The following is a 20,662-nucleotide window of genomic DNA, read 5'->3' on the forward strand; positions in this document are numbered from 1 at the left end:
CACTCCAGTGAATCAAACGAGGGCTCCTTGGTAAAATGGAGCTGTGACCATGGCAGAGAAAATATAAAAAATGCCTGACACATCTTGTATTATCAGGAAATAAGGAAGTGTTCAGAAAAGGTTGGGAGGGGAAGATCCAAAGGACCCATTTAATCTGAAAGTGTTTTGTGGGGCCAAAGCTGGAATGATTGGAGCAATGAAATAAAGAATGATAATATTAGATTATAACCCACAAAATAAAATAAATATCCATGAATACATATTGATACAGATACATGATTGAATAAATTAACAGTAAAAAAACCCAGCTTTTCCTTAGAGAAGAATTCCAACAAATGTAGAAGGAATGAAGGAAATAGAAAATCATCCTTTAGTTTTAATGACAGTAATAATTGCTGAAGGCAAGATCCATCAGTGAGTTTTAAAATTAATGCGAAACAGGATATATTTGTATGACTTTGAAATACTTTCCCTCCAAATATGTGTTAATTACACAGGTCTGAGGCCTGTAGAAGTAGTAAAGAAGTAAGACTAAAAACTAAGTTGTTTAAGGGTGAAAAAAAACAAACGTTTGTCATTTTGTTAGTTACTTCGTGTAGACTGCTGACAGTTTTGTGGTTTCAGTCTTGTTCACTCTGAACACACTAGGACATGGGTAGCTTTCCCCCAAAGTATGAGGTGAGTGTGGACTGCTTTTAGCCAAGGGTGAGAGTCAACTATCCTAGTGGTATACTGGATGGCATTTTTGGAGAGCTGGATTTTGGAGCAGGAGAAACGGAGGATGGCAAAAATTAAAGAAAAAGACTAATTTTTTTTCACAGAGAAAGTGTATAGACTCCCTGCCAAATTGTGTTTTAGTTGCATCTTACCTTTGCAGATGATTTAACATAACCTGTTTGGGAATGATGTAACTTTACTACTCTTACCTGTTTTGACTACATCGCGTGAGAGGAAGAACTGTGGCCCACATCTTTCTTCAGGGCTTTTTGCGGAAGTGACTCAATACATTGTTTCTGGATTTACTTGCTGTCCCTCCCTAATATGCCAGCTCAGTGTGCTTTGGAATTTTCCAGGTACGTTATTAGAGGATGAAGTGCAGGAGGAAGGCCAGAGCATGGGTTCGTTGTGGTTGGGGGAGGGTTCCAGTGACTGTCCAGGGAAACACTGAAAGTGACCCAAATGGAGTAAGGATAAAACAGTTACCTGAAATAAATACGTACCAAACACTGAAAATTACTAATCATATTTAAGTATCTTTTAGGATTATATTTAAAAATTTATGAATTTAAAAATCATAATTTTATGATTATATTTAAAAATTAAATTATATTTAAAAAATTATATTTAAAATGTAAGCTGAGGTTCTTTTTAGCATGCATGGATCTCAGCACCTTTTTTTGTGTGTGTGCCTGTGTCAGGAACACAGTGTTCTGTTAAGTCACTCAGTGATGAAAATTGCTGTCTTGCTGCCAGCCAGGGCCAAGTTCATTCAGATAAGTTTCAATGTAGGTTCTGAACAGAGTGAGGAATGCTCCTCTTGTCTTTGCATGTTAGGTGAATCTGGAGAATTGTTTTATTTTTCAGGGATATGGTTTTTTTTGTTTTAAGACTTCATATTGCAAACAGTGCTTGATACTGATAGCACTGAAATACCACGACTCACCTAACCATGCCAGACTAGTATATACTACACACTATATGGACTCTGCTGTGGCATTTAAGGTATTCGGTTTTACCACCGAAGAAAACATATATTCAGAAAGTGCTTTTCTCAGTCACACATATGAATTAAAAATTAGGAAAGGTGGATTAAGAAGCAGGGAAAATGCAGTGCCTGATAACAGATATACATCTGTTTAATATATCTGTTAAGATATATATACATCTGTTTAATATATCTGTTAAGATATATTAAAATTATTTTATTCATTTCTTCATTTATTGGAAGGAATGGTTCTTTCTCATTATTTTTCTCATTTACTATCTTTGTTTTCCAATCACAGAAATGCATTCACTCTGTTGTCTTCAGTATGCAGTAAGTATATAGGAAGCTAAAGATTAGAACAGTTTTGCGTGAAAATTATACATATTTAATCTAATTTTTTCCCCAAATATTTAATTTGCATATGTGTAAATGAGTGAACAAACATATCTTGCCGTATAACTAGCTCATTAGATCATCAGAAGATAACTTTTTTCCTGTTCATTGCAACATGTAACCAAGGTGGTTAGTTTGTGTGGATACTGATGAAGGTTTTAAAGAAGGCCTTAGTGTCTGTTGGAATATGTGATTTCTTCGCTAATGTCTGATAATGTTTCTTTTTTTGTGATTAATCACTGTCTTTCTTATTCATTAATGCTTTTCTAAAATCTGGCAGGATGCCTGTCCTCAGCTGCTCACTGTGTACTCATCATAACCTGGCTAGTCAGTGGGTAATGGTCATAGGTCAGAGTTGTAATGATGGAACATTTAGGTCTGGGAACCTATTCTGTAGTATAAAAAATACATAAAGCAAATAAATCATAAACATATACTTTTACAGACACATATTAAGTATTTAAAACCAAACATGTTATCAAAAAGCTATAAAATGAATATTTCTTTGGGGCATTGTTTTGCAATGGGTTATGTTGGCTGGGCTTGCAGTGAAGCTTGAATAGAAGAAATTTTTTGGCCCGTTAAGTCTTCCTTTGGCAAAAATAATCATTTATTGTACTTTTAAGTACCTCCGAACAACATTAAATATTTTTTATGTAGATTATGTAGATTGAATATTCAATTGAGAAATTCTCAATCGATTCGATTGAGAAATTCTGAATTTCTCAGAAAATCTTAGAGTGGTAAATATTGGAAAGAGTATATTACTGCCTTCCCCTCCTTCCTGGTGAGACACATTGTAGTTGTTAGTTGAGAGTTAGGATTTGGGTATTTCATCACTGTAGTACTCTTCCTTCTTCCACAGTGCACTTTGTCATAGCTTCCAGTGATCATTGCTCTACCTGCCTTTCTTCCCAGCTAGGCTGCAGGTTTCTTATGGCCTAGCATCGTCATGGATAAGTGAATAAATAAGTGAAGTAGAGGCAAGGCTTGCAGATCGATAGTGGCAGTGATTTTTTAAGACTTATATACTCATGAGTTAAATACCTACATACACGGTGAAAGCATACATAACTAGATGTACCTAAATATTCAAGTCTTACGGAAATAGAATTGGTGATATTATATTTTTTATTCTATATTCCTTTAAATTTCTCTACTTTTATCATAATTTTATGCCTGTAATGAGGATGATCCCTTACTTTACAAAGTAAAGGGATTGGAGTTGCTATCATGGGCACATAATTTGTCATTCAGTGACAGCTTCTTCTGAGTGTCCATCAATACACAGTTGAGAATACTTAAAATATGCATCCTGATATAATAAGAATTTTCAGCCATGAGGAAAATTAACTGGAAAAAGATTCTGTACCCAATTAGGAAAAATAGTTAAAGAAATGAGTGTGTAATAAGCATGCATGATCACATGGCTCAGTGATTTGAAAACCTATTACAGGGTTTTATGTAATAATTAAATTTTAAGTAGACTGCTCATTAACAAAGCTAATGTATCCCATGGGTTGAATGTGTGATTATGATCTGTGTAACTTATATTTCCAGAAAAAAAATTTTTGATGAAAAACATTACTGAACAAACAACACATTTGTCGTGGGCAGCAGCATAAAGCCCTAGAAAATTTTGGATGCTAAACTTCAGTTTTAAAAACTTGTATTTTGTGTAAGGGTGCTGCAGAATCTATTTTACGTCTATTTTGTCATTCAGTTTTCACAGTGACCCTGTTGAGATGAGTATTACTGTCTTCATTTTGCCTCTTGGATAACATGGCTATATCCCAAGTTAAAGACTTGCCTGGCATATTACTCTGCTGGTAAGGGGCAGATGAGAACAACCCATGGAATCTTTGAATTAGATCATAAAAGAAGAAGCATCTCCTGTGTTCTACTAGTCAGTTTAAGTTGAGTGCTCATGTAAAAGGTTTTGAATTCTTAAATAAATAGGAAATTAAGGAATAGGGGGGAAAGTATGAATTTATCAACCAAGCTTCTAAGAGAACACATTAAATTTTCTATCTTCATCTTTTACTTAGACTCTTCCATCCAAATTTCTGGCCCTTGGCACATTTTACTATTTGGATCTAAGGGAGGGAAAATCATCCACCATGGTTCCATGTCCTAACACCCATTCCCTCGCTATGTGTCAAAACTGGCTGTGCTTATCTTGCCTGTGTGGGAGACAGTGCTGTGTTCTGCTCAGTGTATATCTGGTAGTTTTTCAAGACATCCCACTTGGTTCTAGGGTATCTACCTGAAAGAATGACCGAAGTTGAGGGGTTTAGGAAGGTCAAGAGAAGGAGGAAATTTGCTTAAGTCAAATTTGTTTTATTTTTTCTTCATCATTTCACAGTGGCTATGGATTACATTCTTTCTGTAGTATCAAGATAGCATTTTTTCTTACCATACAATTTCTGGTTCTTTTATTTTATTGAGCTGAGCGTCTAAGAAGGAATGCAAATTGAGCCTCAAACACATTTCCATACATATGTGCTTTTATTTTGTTTTTCATTTGTAAGAAGGAAATTTGCAGTCTGGAATTTGGAATTCTGAAAAAAATGGGGAAGGAAATGAGGAGGAAGTAAAGAGAAAGAAAAGAAAGATCTCTTATGTGTTGATACAGAGTTTTAAAGGTGCATGAAATGAGTAAATGACATTACAGAACATTCAATATAAATATGTTTATCTGTGGTTTAAGCAGATCTGTGTGTATTTAGTCACTAAAATACATGTGACTTACATGTGTTTTATTCTGATAATCTTTGTTCTCCAAAAGAAGTGACGAGTTGCCACCCTTATTTAACAAATCTGTTGACAAGTAAATTGGGCTTTTGCCAGACCTTTTTTATGTTTTTAATTTTAAAGACATAAATATTGAGAGATTATCTTACGTTTCCCCAAAATAATTGTATATCAAAAGTGATAGCTTTAAATTGAAAGCATTAAAATACAAAGTAGCTTTCCTGAAATGCTCCCCAGAAAAGTTGTAGCGGGTAGAAAGGTGGGTGAACTAGAGGTGAGGGAGTTGAATAAGCTGAAAATATGAAGTGGCAAAAATAGAAATAGAAGAGGCAGAGGTAAAAGACAGCTCCAGGCATGGGGGCTAAGGGATAGGGGATTCTTTTGAGGATCATATATTCACATCTTTGAATCTTTGCTTATGCTGAAATATCCATCCCAAACCCTCCAGTGTCATCTTTTTCTCACCCAAATTACTGTTCTCTCCCACTTGTTTCCACAGAATTGTTTTTATAGTTAATACATCTCTATAGTCCTTGATGGCGAAGTTGTGTGTTGTAAAGCTTTGTATTTTTGAGGACTTGGCAAGTTGCCTACAGTGAGTGCACAATAAATATTAAAAAACGAAACAAATAAAATGATAGCTTTACAATGTGCAATTACTCCTGAGTTTGGCCCATTTTCCTGTGGTGGCAGGAGACAGGACCTAACACAGATGTTCTTAATTTAATCAATCAACATTAAGATTTGAGGCTTAGAACTCCCTATACCCACCCCCAGCCCCAACAGTCTTATGAAATGAAAATGATTAAATAAAATAACTTTTTTTTTTTTTTCCTGTCTGTAGTTGTCTCTAAACATGGAGTGGCATTGGTTTAGACTGTCTGATAACAGTTTCTCAGGTCAAGAGCAGTCACATTTTGATCCTTATATTCAGTGGGAAAATTTTAAAGATTTTGTGTTCCTTTCTTTTTTGTGGGTTTTCGTCCTGCCCATAGATGTTTACATTTAGAAGTTATAATGTAGGATGCACACACCCATCTTATTGAATTTTTTCTGTATTGTTAATTCATAATCATAATAAGCTTTCTATAGTGTATAGCTGGAGATAATTAGCGGTAACATGTTTGTGTAATTTATTTTCATTTTAAGATACTAAGTCTAGTATGACTGGGATTTCGTAGATATCTGGTGATGAGAATTAGCCACAGAGGTTTCAGACCTTCTATAAATTTTAGTGTGGTTCTATTTTATATTATTAACCATAGCACTATCACTTCTGTCCCACTCTGTTGGGACATTCTATTAGTTCCAAACCTCAACAACTTCTCTTCTTTGAAAAGCACCACAGGTCAAGGCTGTTTAGGAGTCCCAAGTCCTAGTTTTGTGTACCAGAGTACTTTGTAAAGGAGCCTGAGAGAGCCTTTCTTTTTGGTTACACCTACAGGGGCAAAAATGAAAAGAGAGGTGATAAATACAGGATAGTGATTTTATGTCTTACATTTTCTGTGGTGATGAGGGTGGGGTGTGCATTTGTTTTAATTATTTTTCCTATTTTCCTAGACCGTAACCACTGTAGGTGAACTTGAGATTTTGATCACTTAACATTATGCCCTATAGAGTTTATAAATGTTCTGTAATTTAGGGTGGAGATCATCCCTTCTCTGAAGAAAATACAGTCATTGTGTTTTGCGTATATCTTTTGTGCCTCAAAAATATGTCATGAATGGTGGTTCTCATTTTGGAATATACCACTAGCCTTATCCTCCCAGGTACCCTTCCTGCTCCAAAAAAATGGATCCTCAGTAACAAGACATAACAGTGTGATCAGGATTGACTTTCATACCATATTGTATGTATATACGTATGCATATATGTAAAACTGTTTGAAAGAGGGTGGAGTGGTTCATCACTCTGTTTTACAGGAATGGAGAGACTGGCTCTCCCAGAAGACAGGCAGTAAGAATCAGGTGCTCCATTTCATTGCTATGTGGCTAGTTATTTCTCAGTAGTCCATAGGCAACCAAGCCAGATATCACCCTCAAACTGTAATTCTGTAAGCCTGGAGAAGTTTTTTCTGCTCACCTTGTTTGTTATTGATTCATTTTAACTATTTAAGAACAAGTTCCAGGGTAGGAAGCCTGTGAATGCCTGTGGACCCAGGTGGCTGGTACAAGCCAGGAGGGCCCAGAGGGCCTCCCTGGCTGAGCACAAGGACCATGAACAAGCTGCAGTCAGCTGTTGCTTTGTAAGAATGTGATTCCAGCTTTGCCACATCCTCTCAATTTCAAGAGAAGCCGTCAATCCAGATCTGTATGTGAAATCTCCCAATTTCTACATGTAACTAGTTCAAATGAAAAATAGAAACCACATGTGAAACACTCTTTAGGGAAAAAAACTAAAAACAAAGCCTTATCCACCGGTTGCTGGCTTGCATCTTGTGCTTTTTAAAAATTTATTTATTTTTTTATTTTTTGAGAGAGAGAGAGAGAGAGAGAGAGAGAGTACACAAACACAAATGGGGGAAGGACAGAGAGAGAGAGAGAGAGGGAGAGAGAGGATCCCAAGTAGCCTCTGTGCTCAGCGTGGTCTGACACACAGCTTGAACCCACCATTGTGAGATCATAACCTGAGCCGAAGTCAAGAGCCAGATGCCCAACTGACTGAGCCACCAAGGTGCCCTGTCTTGTGCTTTAAAATATCTTGTGGTGCCCATCAGCCTTGTTCTTGGTACTGTCAGATCATAAACATGGCTTTGGTGCTGTTTGCATTCATGGTAGGATAAGGCTGATTAGCCAGCATTTATTGTTTACGGTGAGGAGACATAAATTTTTTCACACCTTGCTTAAATGCCCTTGTGCTTTTTAATATTGAAAATAAGTGATGAATGGAGTGCCTGGGTGATTCAGTTGGTTAAGCTTCCAACTACAGCTCGCACGATCTCATGGTTTGTGAGTTCAAGCCTCACATTGGGCTCTCTGTTGTCAGCACAGAGCCTGCTTTGGATCCTCTGCCTCCCTCTATCTCTGCCCCTCCCCTGCTCTCTCTTTCTCTCTCAAAAAAATAAATAAAAACGTTTAAGAACAACAACAAAAAAGGTGATGAGTGATACTGATGACACTAAAAAAATACAACTGATAAATGAATGAAATGACCACAGTTACATAAAAGGAGGTATCTAAAGTACTAGTGCTGTGACCTTACACAGTTTCATAACCTCTCTGACTTCAGTTTTATCATCCCTAAAAGGGGCTAGTAATGTCTGCTATCAGAGCTCCTTGTCAGGTTCAGGTGGGGCAACATAAGGATGAAAGTGCTTGTAAATGATAAAGTATTACATGAGTTTGTCATAGCAGTAAGTCATTTTATTAATAATTCAGTTTTTGTGGTGTAGCCACTATAGAAAACAGTAATGGAGGCTCTGTAGCCTGTAGCCTGACAGATGTGGAAGTGGAGTGCTGGGGGTGCAGTGTGGAGTGTATGTGTGCATACATGCCTGGATGAGTGTGCATGTACGTGCACACTCCTCTGATGTTGGCATAGTAGAGGCCTGCCTTGCTGGCTCAGAAAACAGCTTGTGATGTTGTGCCTGAGAGGCTGTGAAGTGAGTTGGCCTCCCTCTTTTGCATGGTACTGACAGAACTGCTTGCAGCGTTTTTAAAGACCAGCAGTGATTGTAATGTGCAGCAGGATCCAAAGCTCCCATTTCAAATGCTATTACAGCGTTAGTGGGAGTCTGACCAGTAGGTCTTCCTCTGTGCTCTGTAGATACATGTTAGCCATATTAGATTCTTTTTTTAAGCTTTATTTTATTTATTTTGGGAAAGAGAGGGCAGGCATGCACACACAAGTTGGGGAGGAGGAGAGAGAGGGGGAGAGAATCCCAAGCAGTCTCCATGCTGTCAGTGTGGAGCCCGACTGGAGCTCAATTTCATGAACTGTTGGATCATGATCTGAGCTGAAATCGAGAGTTGGACACTTAACTGACTGAGCTACCAAGGTGCCCCCATGTCAGATTTATTCTATTTGTAGAATATACATTGGTTTTTCCTTTTTTTTTTTTTTTTTTTTAAGAAATGAAGTAGGTACACAAAAAATGTAAAAAGAAAAACACCCACAAATCTACTCAGCCTGAGCAATAAAACAATTGAGGGAAATTCAGGCTCTTTCCACCCATCTTTACCCATGTTCTTTTTTACTGGTGGGGATCGCCATTATAGACCAAATCCTGTCCCACCTTCAGGTGGTCGGCTCACATGTCTTCTTCTCTACCCAATGAGCTGACAAAGCAATGAGTTTATTGGGGGTCATGTCACAGTAAGCCCTAGGGGAATCCTATAGGCTAATTCATGTGGCAAAAAAGTAACTGTAAAGGAATTACAAGACATAGAAGCTTCAGGTAGGATTTTTTGTTTATTTAGGTAGAAAAATATTTCGGACTCTTCACTTCTTGATTTCTCTTTTTTCCTTGTCCCCTGCCCTAGCCTCTGGCAGTGTCTCAAGAAGAACACTTGTTGGATGGCTATGTTCCATGTGTATGTTTGGAAGCATAATAGTTATTCACGTTATCCTGTAATATTTAAAAAGACACTCACTTTCTGATTTTGTTATTCAGAAGAGCAGAAACATGCTCTGTGCAGCAATTCCATGTGGGGGTCACAGAGCTCACATTTAGTCATGAGAATGTGGTGACAAGCTACCAGAATCTGGGTGATTTACTGTACTGTCTCTCTCAGTCCTCCCCACCTCCCTTTCTCTCTCCCTCTCTCTCTCATTGGGTTAAAGGAAAATCACTCTTTTCCAGCAAAGTTCTGCAAGCTATTCAGGGAACATAAAGAAAGGTGGCTGATGTGTCTGTAGAGTCTATGACATTCATTCAAAGGTAGGAATTTGTGTTCCAGGTATACTTGGATTACTATTTCGTGGAGAAGGGGGAAATGGGGAATAAGCTCTCAGTGTCTGTTATTGCTCCTATAAAAGAATTGTTCTTCGGTTAATTATGAAATAAAACATTTGGTTTATGATAAGAGTATATTACATATTTTTCCTAGAACAGTAAGTGATCACCTTAACCCTTGTAAACTACAACTGACCCTAGCTCCTCCCAAACTATTGCATGGCTTCTGCTTTTTTGGCCATCAAACCAAGGGTCCTGTGAGCTGAGTGTTCTTGTAGGTGCCTCTTGCTTCCTTGATCCAGACTCAGGAGCTTGAGCCTCCTGGCGGCTCTCAGTTGAAATTCACTTGAAGAGCCATTGCCATCATTGGAATAATCTGGGCTGGAGGTTATCAGAACAACCCTAGCTGTTGTTCCAAGCAGTGTTCTGGTTTTACTCCTTGTTTTTCTTTTTTTTAATTGATGTATAATTGGCATATAATACTATATCACTTTCAGATACATAATGTAGTGATTTGATATTTGTATATATTACAAAATGATGACCACAATAAGTCCAGTTAATATCTATCTGTTTGATCTTACAGCTTCAAAGCAAGTTTTGTTTTTCTTACACTTAAGGTATAGAACCTACTCCTGGATGAGGGACTAATCCACTGGTTGGCTAGGTCCGCTCAGTTGTTTAATTACCAATTGGCAGGTGCCACTTTCTCTTCAGTTCACGAATAGAATTCTCATTTGAAAAATAGCCAGTCTTCCTTTGATTTCTTTCAGTTCTGACAAATCTTACACTCTATGATTTGAATTTCCAAAATTCTGTATGTTTTTCTGCAAGTCTTTTTAGTGGCATTTCCAGTAAAGCAAACCTTATTATCCAAGAATGTTTATTAAAGTGCATCTTCATCTTTAATAAGGAAGTGAGTTTATTTTATGGTCAGAGCTTGTCTTCGATCCGTAAATACTTCAGAGCCTCAAGTGAGTTTCCATGCTTTCCCTGCATGCACATAGGCAGGTAGCAAATGGATACTCTTATTAATTTGTTTTTAATTAAAAAAATATTTAGGGGCGCCTGGGTGGCGCAGTCGGTTAAGCGTCCGACTTCAGCCAGGTCACGATCTCGCGGCTGGTGAGTTCGAGCCCCGCGTCGGGCTCTGGGCTGATGGCTCAGAGCCTGGAGCATGTTTCCGATTCTGTGTCTCCCTCTCTCTCTGCCCCTCCCCCGTTCATGCTCTGTCTCTCTCTGTCCCAAAAATAAATAAATGTTGAAAAAAAATTAAAAAAAAATATTTAATGTTTATTTTTGAGAGAGAGAGTGTGTGAGCTGGGAAGGGGCAGAGAGAGAGGGAGACACAGAATCCAAAGCAGGCCCCAGACCCTGAGCTGTCAGCACAGAACTTGATGCGGGGCTCGAACCCACAAACTGTGAGATCATGCCCTGAGCTGAAGTCAGACACTTAACTGACTGAGCCACCCAGGTGCCCCTTGTTTTTAATTTTTTTAATTGAAATATATTCTGAGAGCTGTTGGAGGGGAGGTGGGTGGGAAGATGGGCTAAATGGGTGATGGGTATTGAGGGCACTTGTTGAGATGAGCATTGGGTGTTGTATGTAAGTGCTGAATCACTGGGTTCTACTCCTGAAACCAATACTATGTTGTATGTTAACTAATTTGAATCTAAATAAGTAAATTAAAAAAATAGAAGATAAAATGTCATATAAATGTGTACAGAAAGCAAAATTGAAAAAAATTTAAAATCAATTTCAACCAAAAAATTGAAATACATTCAACATACAGCAGTGTGTTAATTTAAGGTGTACATGGTACTTTGATACATTACATATGTAATATGATTGCCATTGTAGTGATAGTTAGCATCTCTATAACCTTATATAATTCTCATTTCTTCTTAGAGGTTAGGATAGCTTCTAGTTTTTTAACAAGTTTGGTGATTATAATACAATGTTGTTGTCTATTTTCACTCTACTGTACATTTCAGTCTCTAGGACTTATTTGCTACTTGTTGTAAGTTTGTACCCTTAGACAATATCTGCCTTGTCCCCCCTCATTCCCTGGGAACCCCCATTTAGTTCTCCATTTTTATGAGTTTACCATTTTTAGATTACACATATAAGTGACATAATTCAGTATTTGTTTTTCTCTGCCTGACTTATTTCATTTAGCGTAATGTGCTTTAGATCCGTCCATGTGGTTGCAAATGGCAGGATTGGACAGTCTTTACAGTGAGGTGGGTGCCCTTTGTGTGTGGGTGCCACCTAGGCAGAGCCCCCTGCAAGCTTCCCCCTCTGCCCTCATGCACCTGTGGCTTGTTCTCTCAGCTTGTGTCTGTGCTGTGTACATACAGCACAGCACTTGTAACTAAAGAAGGCGTCCACAAATGTTTGGGGCGTATTCTTTGTATAGCTTGCTTTCTTCTGCCAGAAGACCTATATCAGGAAAAGACATATATGCATATTTCTGGACGTATCAAGCTTCTTCTGGGCCATTGCTTTATGGACAAATTTGCCCCATTCCCACTTTGCAGAGGTAGGTTTGCCCCAGCCTCCTTAGGTATCAGGTTCATAAGGTCTGCATGCCATAGGGACAGATGGCACTGCTCACTCCTGCACCATTTACCCAGTTTCCTTCCCCCATAGGCAAACAGTATTATTAAATTCTTCCAGAAATTTAAGTAGATGCATGTGAAGATTTATTCTCCAGCCCTTTTAGACAAATGGCAGCATGTTTGTCACTTGAAGTACACGTGTAGTGTGCCCAAATCTTTTCATGGTGACACGGGAAGTCTCCCTTTTATCATCCTGGGACAGCATTCTAGCATGTGGTGATACCCTCATCTATTTAGCCATTCTTCTGTGGGTGGACTTTCAGATCATTTCCCATCTTTTCTTAACGAAGCTGAGTTATTTACTCTTATGCACATGCCATTCTGCATGTGAAGTGTTTTTCCAAGTACCATTCCTCTTCCTACTTGAAATTTCCTTTACCCTGTGCCCTTTATGTCTAGAAGAAGTGGTTTATTTTCCTAGTCTGTTTTCCATATACTCCCATTACCTCCATTTAAACATTAGATAAATTGACTTGTATGCAACTCTGGACTGTTATGTGTGACTCATTCCTGTAGAGACCAGAGTGGATGGCCTACTTTATTAATCTCTATTTTAAAGACTGCTCTTCTAGGCAAGGGGAGAGAGATTATAAAAAGAGATGCAATTAGGAATGGAGATACAGATTGGAATGTGGGAGAAAACCACTGTTTGCTTAACTTCTTATGTGTGCTGCATCAGAAACTGAGGGATATGAAAAAGAATATACAGTTATCCCTTGAAGAACACAGGGGTTAGGGGCACTGAGCACCCCCCCTCCTCCTGCTCAGCTGAAAATCTGAATATAACTTTTGACTTGCTAGAACTTAACTATTAATAACCTGCTGTTGACTAGAAACCCCACTCATAACATAAGCAGTCAGTTAATACATATTTTGCATGTTGTATCTATTATATTTTGTATCATTACAAATTAAGCTAGAGGAAAATATATTAAAATCATGGGAAAAAGAAAATATACTGTACTATATTAATAAAATACATGTGGACTCGCACAGTTCAGACATGAGTCGGCTATATATGTATGTGTACTTTACACACACACAGGTCTTGATAATAGCAGGGAAGGTAAATGGCCCTACTTAACAGTGGTAGGAGTGGAGTGAGACAAAGAGAACACCAGATGGCAACAGGTGTGGAGGGCTTAAGGCAGACTGTGGGTGAGAGTAAGAAAAGCCTTTGTGGAGCTAACCCCCCAAGGCTAAGATGTGTCTTGCTGCGAGAGCCCTGAGCAGAGGCCTGTGGCTGGGGTGAGAAAGGGAGGTGGCCAAGAGGTGGCTGTGTGCTGTGTAGTAGGATGATAGGGTTCCAAGGTGAGTATGGGGCCCAAGGAATGGCTGGGTGTTGGAATGAGGGGCCACTGTGGTTCTAGAGTGGATAACACTGAATGTAGGGTGGGGACTTTACTGGTAGGCCTGTTAAGATGGGGCGTGTGTGCACATGGACAAAAAGAATAGACAGTGTCAGGGAGGTCAGGTTAGGAGACCAGAGTTTTTAATGAACTTGTTCTAGACACTGTATACTTGAGAATGGAGGGAGGAGTGAATTGTTAAGTTTATTGATGAATTAGTTTCAGTTCAGTTTGATGTCAAAGAGATTATAGAGTAAAAGAATAATCACACTAAAGCTGAGATCCTGGAGCACTGGTTACTTGGTGGTAATGGAAATCTGAGAAAGGGGTAACTCTGAAGGGATTTATCAGTTCAGTTTTATCATATGACATTGACTGAGATACTCAAGCATAAATGTCTCTTTGGCATTTGCAAAGATGAGTGGATTAAGTGTAAAAGGGCTAGAGGCAGAAACTTTGAAAGTTGTCCTTAATTTTTGGATTTTGCACTATAAGGACTGAAAAATAAAATCCTTATATAAACAGAACTCACATACCCTATTTCCAATCAGTGCTATAAAATTCTTGCTTCATTCCAAGAGTACGAGTGGGAGAGAGGGGCAGAAGGGGGGGGGAGGGTTGGCAGAAAGAGAGAGAGACAGAGACAGAGAGACAGAGAGAGAGAGAGAGAGAGAATACCCCAAGCAGGCTCCATGCCCAGTATAGAGCCTGATGTAGGGTTCGATCCCACAATCCTGGAACCATGGCCTGAGCCCAAGTCAGGAGTCGGACACTCAACCGACTGAGCCACCCAGGGGCCCCTTGTGTTTTCTTTATAAACTGCAGTAGGTGGAATTCTAAAATGACTTCCAACATCCCCACTCCCTGTTGTGCCCTGCATAATCCCTGAGACTGTGTAGGATGGAGTTTACTCTCATGATTAGATTTTGTTGTGTGGCACAGTAGACATTAAGAAGAGAATCCTCAGTGGGTCTGACCTGATCCTATGAGCCATTTAAATCTGGGTCTAGAGGTCAGAGACAGAAAATCAGAGCAGGAGAGGGATTTATGTACTACTGTTGGTTTAAAGTTGGAAGGGGCCACAAGTCAAAGAATGTGGCGGCATCTGGGAGCTCAGTGTGTACCCTGGCTGACAGCCAGCACAGAAATAATCATAAAACCTCAAGGAGCTGAACTGTGCCAACAGAAGAGTGAGCTTGGGATTGGATTTTTCTCCAGAGCCTCCAAAGGAGACCTAATCCCACCCAACACCTTATTTTCAACTTGGTGATACCCTGAGCAGAGGATTCAGTTAGAATATGCAAGATTTCTGGCCTATAGAATGATGAGCTCATAAATGAGTGTGGCTATAAGCCACTGAGTTTGTGGTAACTTGTCTACACAGTAGTAGAAAACTAATACAGTGTTTGTGAACAGCAGTTGATGGAGACAACAGGTATACATCATTGTATAAACCCACATATTTAAGGGGCACCTGGGTGGCTCAGTCGGTTAAGCATCTGACTTCAGTTCAGGTCATGATTCACAGTTTGTGAATTTAAGCCTTGCATCGGGCTCTCTGCTCTGAGAGCAGAGCTCGCTTCAGATCCTCTGTCTCCTTCTCTCTCTGCCCCTCCCCTGCTCACATGTGTGCACGTGTGTGCACTCTCTGTCAAAAATAAACAAACATTTATTTAAAAACCTACCTATTTAAGATAGGGGGAGTATGTCAATAAAAGGAAGTTAAATAGCTGACAAAAAAATTCTACCACCCTGGTGTGTCCTAGCATATTCACAGGTTCATCTCTATCACCCAAACCTCTTATTTGACCCCCTGGCTGATAAGTGCTGATATAGCACTTATTTGAGCCCCCTGGATCTGGCTTTGTGCCCTATGGCACTTAGTGCTCCTTCCTTTAATAGCACTTAATATACTATGTTGTAACAGATTATTCCTTGTCCATAACCAGCATGAGTTTCACTCAGTATTGTAGTAGGATCATCTAGCAGAGTACTTGGTGTTCAGGAAGCATTTATTAAATGAATGACGGTAAGGAAGGAAATACTAGTTGGAGATAAAAGGGCAGCTGAAGAAAAATGGGAAGAAAGGAAGATAGAGATCATAAGAACACAGTGATCCAAAAGCCAAAGTAGAAACTGTAGGATGATGGACATCAGTGGTTATTACAGAGTCAGAAGGAATTGAGAAGTCAAAAAGATGATTTTGCTAGGGAGATTCCCAGTCCTGAATGCAGATTGTTCATAGTAGAATAGTGAATGCTAAAACGAGATTTGAGTGATAATTAACCACAGACCCTCAGTGCCTCACAGTGTCTTGCAGAGGTGATTGTGGTGTGGTCTTGATGTAAAGAGAGAAGGTGGCATGGTGGATACACTTCACACTCACTTCCCTTAACACAGGAAAGAAAGTCACATGGTCTTTTATGAAAAATTGTTAGCGGTTTCTTTCTTTTTAATATATGGAGGCTACTATTGACTAAAAGCAAACATGCCTGTAATACTGTTTCTGCTTAATGGTAGAAAAGATCTGCTCTATGCATAATTTACAAGCATCAGAAAAAGAATTCTGGGCATGATAAAAAAAAATTAAAAGAGAGATAAGCAGCCAGGATATGAAGTCCCTATTGAGTTCCTAATATGTACCGATTATAGGGATAGAAACAACTCTCACTAAAGTTTCCTTAAGCCTTATGTGAAAGTTGTATTACAGTAAAAACGATAGCTTGGGCTATTTCATATAACACCAAACAACTGACTGGTAACGTGTCCTCTGTGATAGGGTACATTTTATGGGCAAGTGGAAATAAACTTTAGGAGAAGTTAGCCATTTGGTATACAGAGACGAGAAGCTTATTATGAGATGGGCTTGTACATGAAGAGGACATTGCAGGACATCATAAAACAAAGAGAAATATGACTCAGATTCTTACAGTGTGTAGGAGCAGATGAATGCGTGTTCTTCCTCTGTTCCTTTCAGTCGGTATCATCATCAGACATCTTTCCAGAAGAACTTTCTGTAAGGAACAGAAGATACTGACAGATCCTAACAGAAAGACAGTTAATGTAGACATGATTTGGCTTTTGTGGGCGAACTTTGCCCCAGACTGCATTGGGAAAGCTTCATATTTACAATTAATGATAACTTGAATATACTTCTTAATGTTTTAGTATGTTTGAGATCATAAGTAGTTTTTTCAGATTTTCTCAAGTTCTTGAGACACTTAATTTTCCCTCTTGACTTCCTCTTCATCTTAGAAACTGCAATTTCCTTTGTAGGAACAGCTTCCTGCTGGGTGCTGTTCTCTTTGGCCACTTCTGTCTTGGATGCCCTGTGTTTTTACCTAAACCCATAAATGCATTGCAACACTATTCCATTTCATCATCCTATGAATTGAGAAAGTCTAGCAGGAAATCACAAGTTGACTGTCTCCAACAAAAGCCTCATGTTTCTTGGTTGCTGTGTCATGGTAGGCAGTTGGTATTCTGAATGGCAGTTATTAAGAGGACACTTTGTAGAAAAAAACTTATTTTCTAAGGATATATTTAAGAGGCTAATCATCTGGGAAACAGAGTACATGTGGAAAGAAAATATTTTCACCAGTGTCTAAAAAAGATCCTATTTCCAGTGCTGTTTTCCCTTATGGACATATTAAATTCCTTAATTTACAACAGTGACTTTTGATTTGTCTATTTGTTTTTATTTTTACAGATGGTTTGTGTGTTTCCTCACCCAATTTTGAGTCTTTTTCTTTAACAGAGTGGAAAGAGATCTCCATTAATTTTATATTTCATCCTCTCTTGTGTTCTGCACACTCTGTCGTATACTGTTAGTCTTTTCTGTGCAGGAGCTGATTTCATTATTATCTTTTGGAAAGGTAGTTTCCTAGATATAACAATGGGTCAGAACAGAAGTGGTCAACCTTTCAAATGAATAGTCTCTTAAAATTTTTGTTGTGGTCTCCTGGGGCCTCCTTTTGTGTGTATGACATCTAATGTAAAAAGAAATCTGTCTCCTCACCCTCCAAAGCAGAAGGAACCTCTTTAGTTTCCTTCTCTATCAACTGCAGAAGTGGTGTAAAGTTTATTTCCCCTTTGTTGATATTCAGATGGAACAGTTGTCCCTAGGGCTCCCAACACATTAGGGAAAGGTATTTGTGAAAAAAAAAACATATTTTTCTGCTGTTGTTATTCAGAGATCAGATAGAGAGAAGTTTTCAGTAAGTAATATGGCCAAAGTTAATTTATTTCACATTCTATCCTATAGTAAATTCCTCTAAGTTAATCTATATTCTTAGAGCCATGCAAACCAAGTTGGGGTTTCATGAAGCTAAAAGTCTCAAAGAAAGGACAGACATGTATACAGATACTTTTAGTACATAGGAAAGGGTGCAATGTATGGTGATTAAAAAAAAAAAAAAAGGCTCTCTGTGGGTTAGGAAAAAACTCCATGGTAGATACATGCTAAAAGAAGTATAGGAAAATATCAGTGGTAGAATCTAGATGATAGATAGGTGGGTGCTTGCTATAAAATTTACTCATAGAATGTTGGGGTTGGAGAGAAAGGCTTTGATGAAGGATACTTGAACAAAATCTTCAACATTGAGTAGAAGTTGCCAAGTAGGCAAGAAGGAGGAAGTACATTCCAGATAAAAGAAATAGCATGAAGAAAAGAGAAGGGAGAGGAAGGGAGCGGAGGGGAAAGGGAAAGAGAAGGGGAAGGAAAGGAAGAGCATTCTGGGGAAATTCAGTATTTTGGTGCAACTGAGTTAGGTTTTTTTATGGAAGAGCAGTACGAAATGAGATTAGAGAATTAATATCATGAAGGCCTTGAATGTCAAACTGTTTGCTTTTTATTTATGCCTGCGAAAGACAGAGTTCTTTCTCCATATTTAACAAAACAAAACTCACACCTTTCTTGACTGCTTTTCCTGCAGGTTCTGCTTCATTCCCCAGACCCTATGTAACATAAAATTTCTTGAGACATGTTTCTAAGTTTGCTGTCTCTAATGTCTCTCTAATGTCTCTCCTCCATCTCCTGTGTAGCTTTATTCCTTCCCCAATGGTGCTATTCCCCAAGGCCACCAAGGACCTACACAGGGTTCAATCCAAAGGCAAACTATCTATCATCATCCTACGTGGCTTATCAGCAGCATTGACACTACTGATCATTTGTTCTTCCTTAAAAAGTACAATTAGAGATTTTTTTTTTTTTAAGGGATGACAGTGAAAACCATGAAAGTATAATTGTTGCTTCATGAAACTGTTGTTTCAATTGTAGATGTATGTCTTGCCAGCTTAAATGTATACTGTGGTCAAAAGCAGTTTGAAAACATTAAAAAATATTTTTTTTTAGTGTTTATTTTTTAGAGAGAGAGAGACAGAGACAGAGCGTGAGCAGGGGAGGGGCAGAGAGAGAGGGAGACACAGAATCCGAAGCAGGCTCCAGGCTGAGCTGTCAGCAGGGCTCGAACCCGATGCAGGGCTCGAACCCACGAACTGTGAGATCGTGACCTGAGCTGAAGTCGGATGCTTAACTGACTGAGCCACCCAGGTGCCCTGAAGACATTTTAAAACTCTAACAGAACATAAGAGTTAAGAGCATGGATGACATGGTTTCACGTGAGCCAGGTTGGAGTCCCAGTTGTTGTTACTCTGTACCTGGAAGCAAATAACTTAACCTTTTTGGGCCTTCTCTGTAAAGTGTGTATAAAAAAAAAACACACACAAAAAAAACACCTATCTTATGGGACTATAGTATTGATCAAAAAAGATCATGAAAATTAAGCCTCTGGCATATAGTAGGTTGCTTCCAAAGGGAGGTGGGAGTAGGCATCACTCATAAATGGCTAAATTCTACCAGGTGGTTAGAAATCTCTGCCTGGAACTTTCTGGGTTATGGTAATCACCTTTTATCCTAATTCCATATATCATTTGCCCTCTGGCTCTGCCATACTGATTACATCACAGCTTCCCAAACCTGATAGCCTCCTTATTCCTCCATATTTCTGCTGTTGCTGTTGTCTTTGCTTAGAGTGCTCTCTTCCTGCCAACCTCTGCATCACCTGTGAAAGATGGACGCATTTTTAAGTCACTTCTTCTGGGAAGACTTTCCCATCAAACTTCCCTTGCCCATAAACTTGATCTCTTGCTCCCTGTGTATCCTCCCCTGCCCCATGTCTTCTGTAACACCTGTTACTCTTTATGCCACTGATATGTTTGCTTTTCCTTTCCTTCCTCAACATTGTAAGTTTCTTGAGGTCAAGCTTAACTGTCTCATTTATTTTTTGTCCCCAGCCTAGAACAATGCCTGGTATATAGTATACATGTAATTAAAGTTTGCTTGGCAGATAAGGATAGAAAGTCTTACAATTTGCATAACCAGTGCTCGGCATCAGGGATACTGTCCCTGTTCTTAAATACCTTACAGTGCTTTTGATGCTCTTTTAATCCTCATGATGACTTTGTGAAGTAGATATTATTGTTCTTCTTCTCTAATTTGAGACATTGAGGCTCAGAATGGTTAAAAATTTTGTCCAGGTTATACCACTAGTAGATACTGAAGCTAGAATTTACTACAAATTAAGTCAGAATTTACAGGTCTCTGACTCAAGTGGCAGTTCATTTTCCTCTGCATCAATATGAAGATGTCTTGTTCACTCGTATATTTCCCATATTGAATAGAGCATTTCTTTTTATGTACATGACAATGAATTAAAATTTCTTTTAAGTAAATCAGTGTCAAAAGTCGGTCATTTTCTGCCAGGAATAATACTTTTCCAAATGATATGTAATCTGAAAGAACTAACACAATGTCCAAAATTCTTAGCTGGAGTTAAGTACTGTGGTAGGTGTAAAGAAAATGAAGAGGAGGAGGTATTAGAATTAGAATAAGGTTCTTCAGGAATGCATTCACTAATTATCAAGCTAGTGATGTAATTGTGGGAA

At 38.7% G+C, this 20,662-nt stretch overlaps 1 protein-coding gene across 7 annotated transcripts in view; it reads left to right on the plus strand.

The window, feature by feature from the left end:
• The window catches only part of SPIDR (scaffold protein involved in DNA repair), a 509,126-nt gene that overhangs the window by 132,437 nt on the left and 356,027 nt on the right, over window positions 1–20,662 (plus strand). Inside the window, exon 1 of one of the 7 annotated variants that reach the window (XM_047841989.1) lies at window positions 1,043–1,073. The exons of the other annotated variants lie outside the window; for them this stretch is intronic. The gene's annotated coding sequence lies outside the window, so the exon portion shown is untranslated. Of the gene's footprint in view, window positions 1–1,042; window positions 1,074–20,662 lie in introns of those variants that run through there. 7 annotated transcript variants of the gene reach the window in all.

The sequence above is a fragment of the Prionailurus viverrinus genome, chromosome F2 (assembly GCF_022837055.1).
Source record: "Prionailurus viverrinus isolate Anna chromosome F2, UM_Priviv_1.0, whole genome shotgun sequence".
NCBI classification, from domain to species: domain Eukaryota; kingdom Metazoa; phylum Chordata; class Mammalia; order Carnivora; family Felidae; genus Prionailurus; species Prionailurus viverrinus.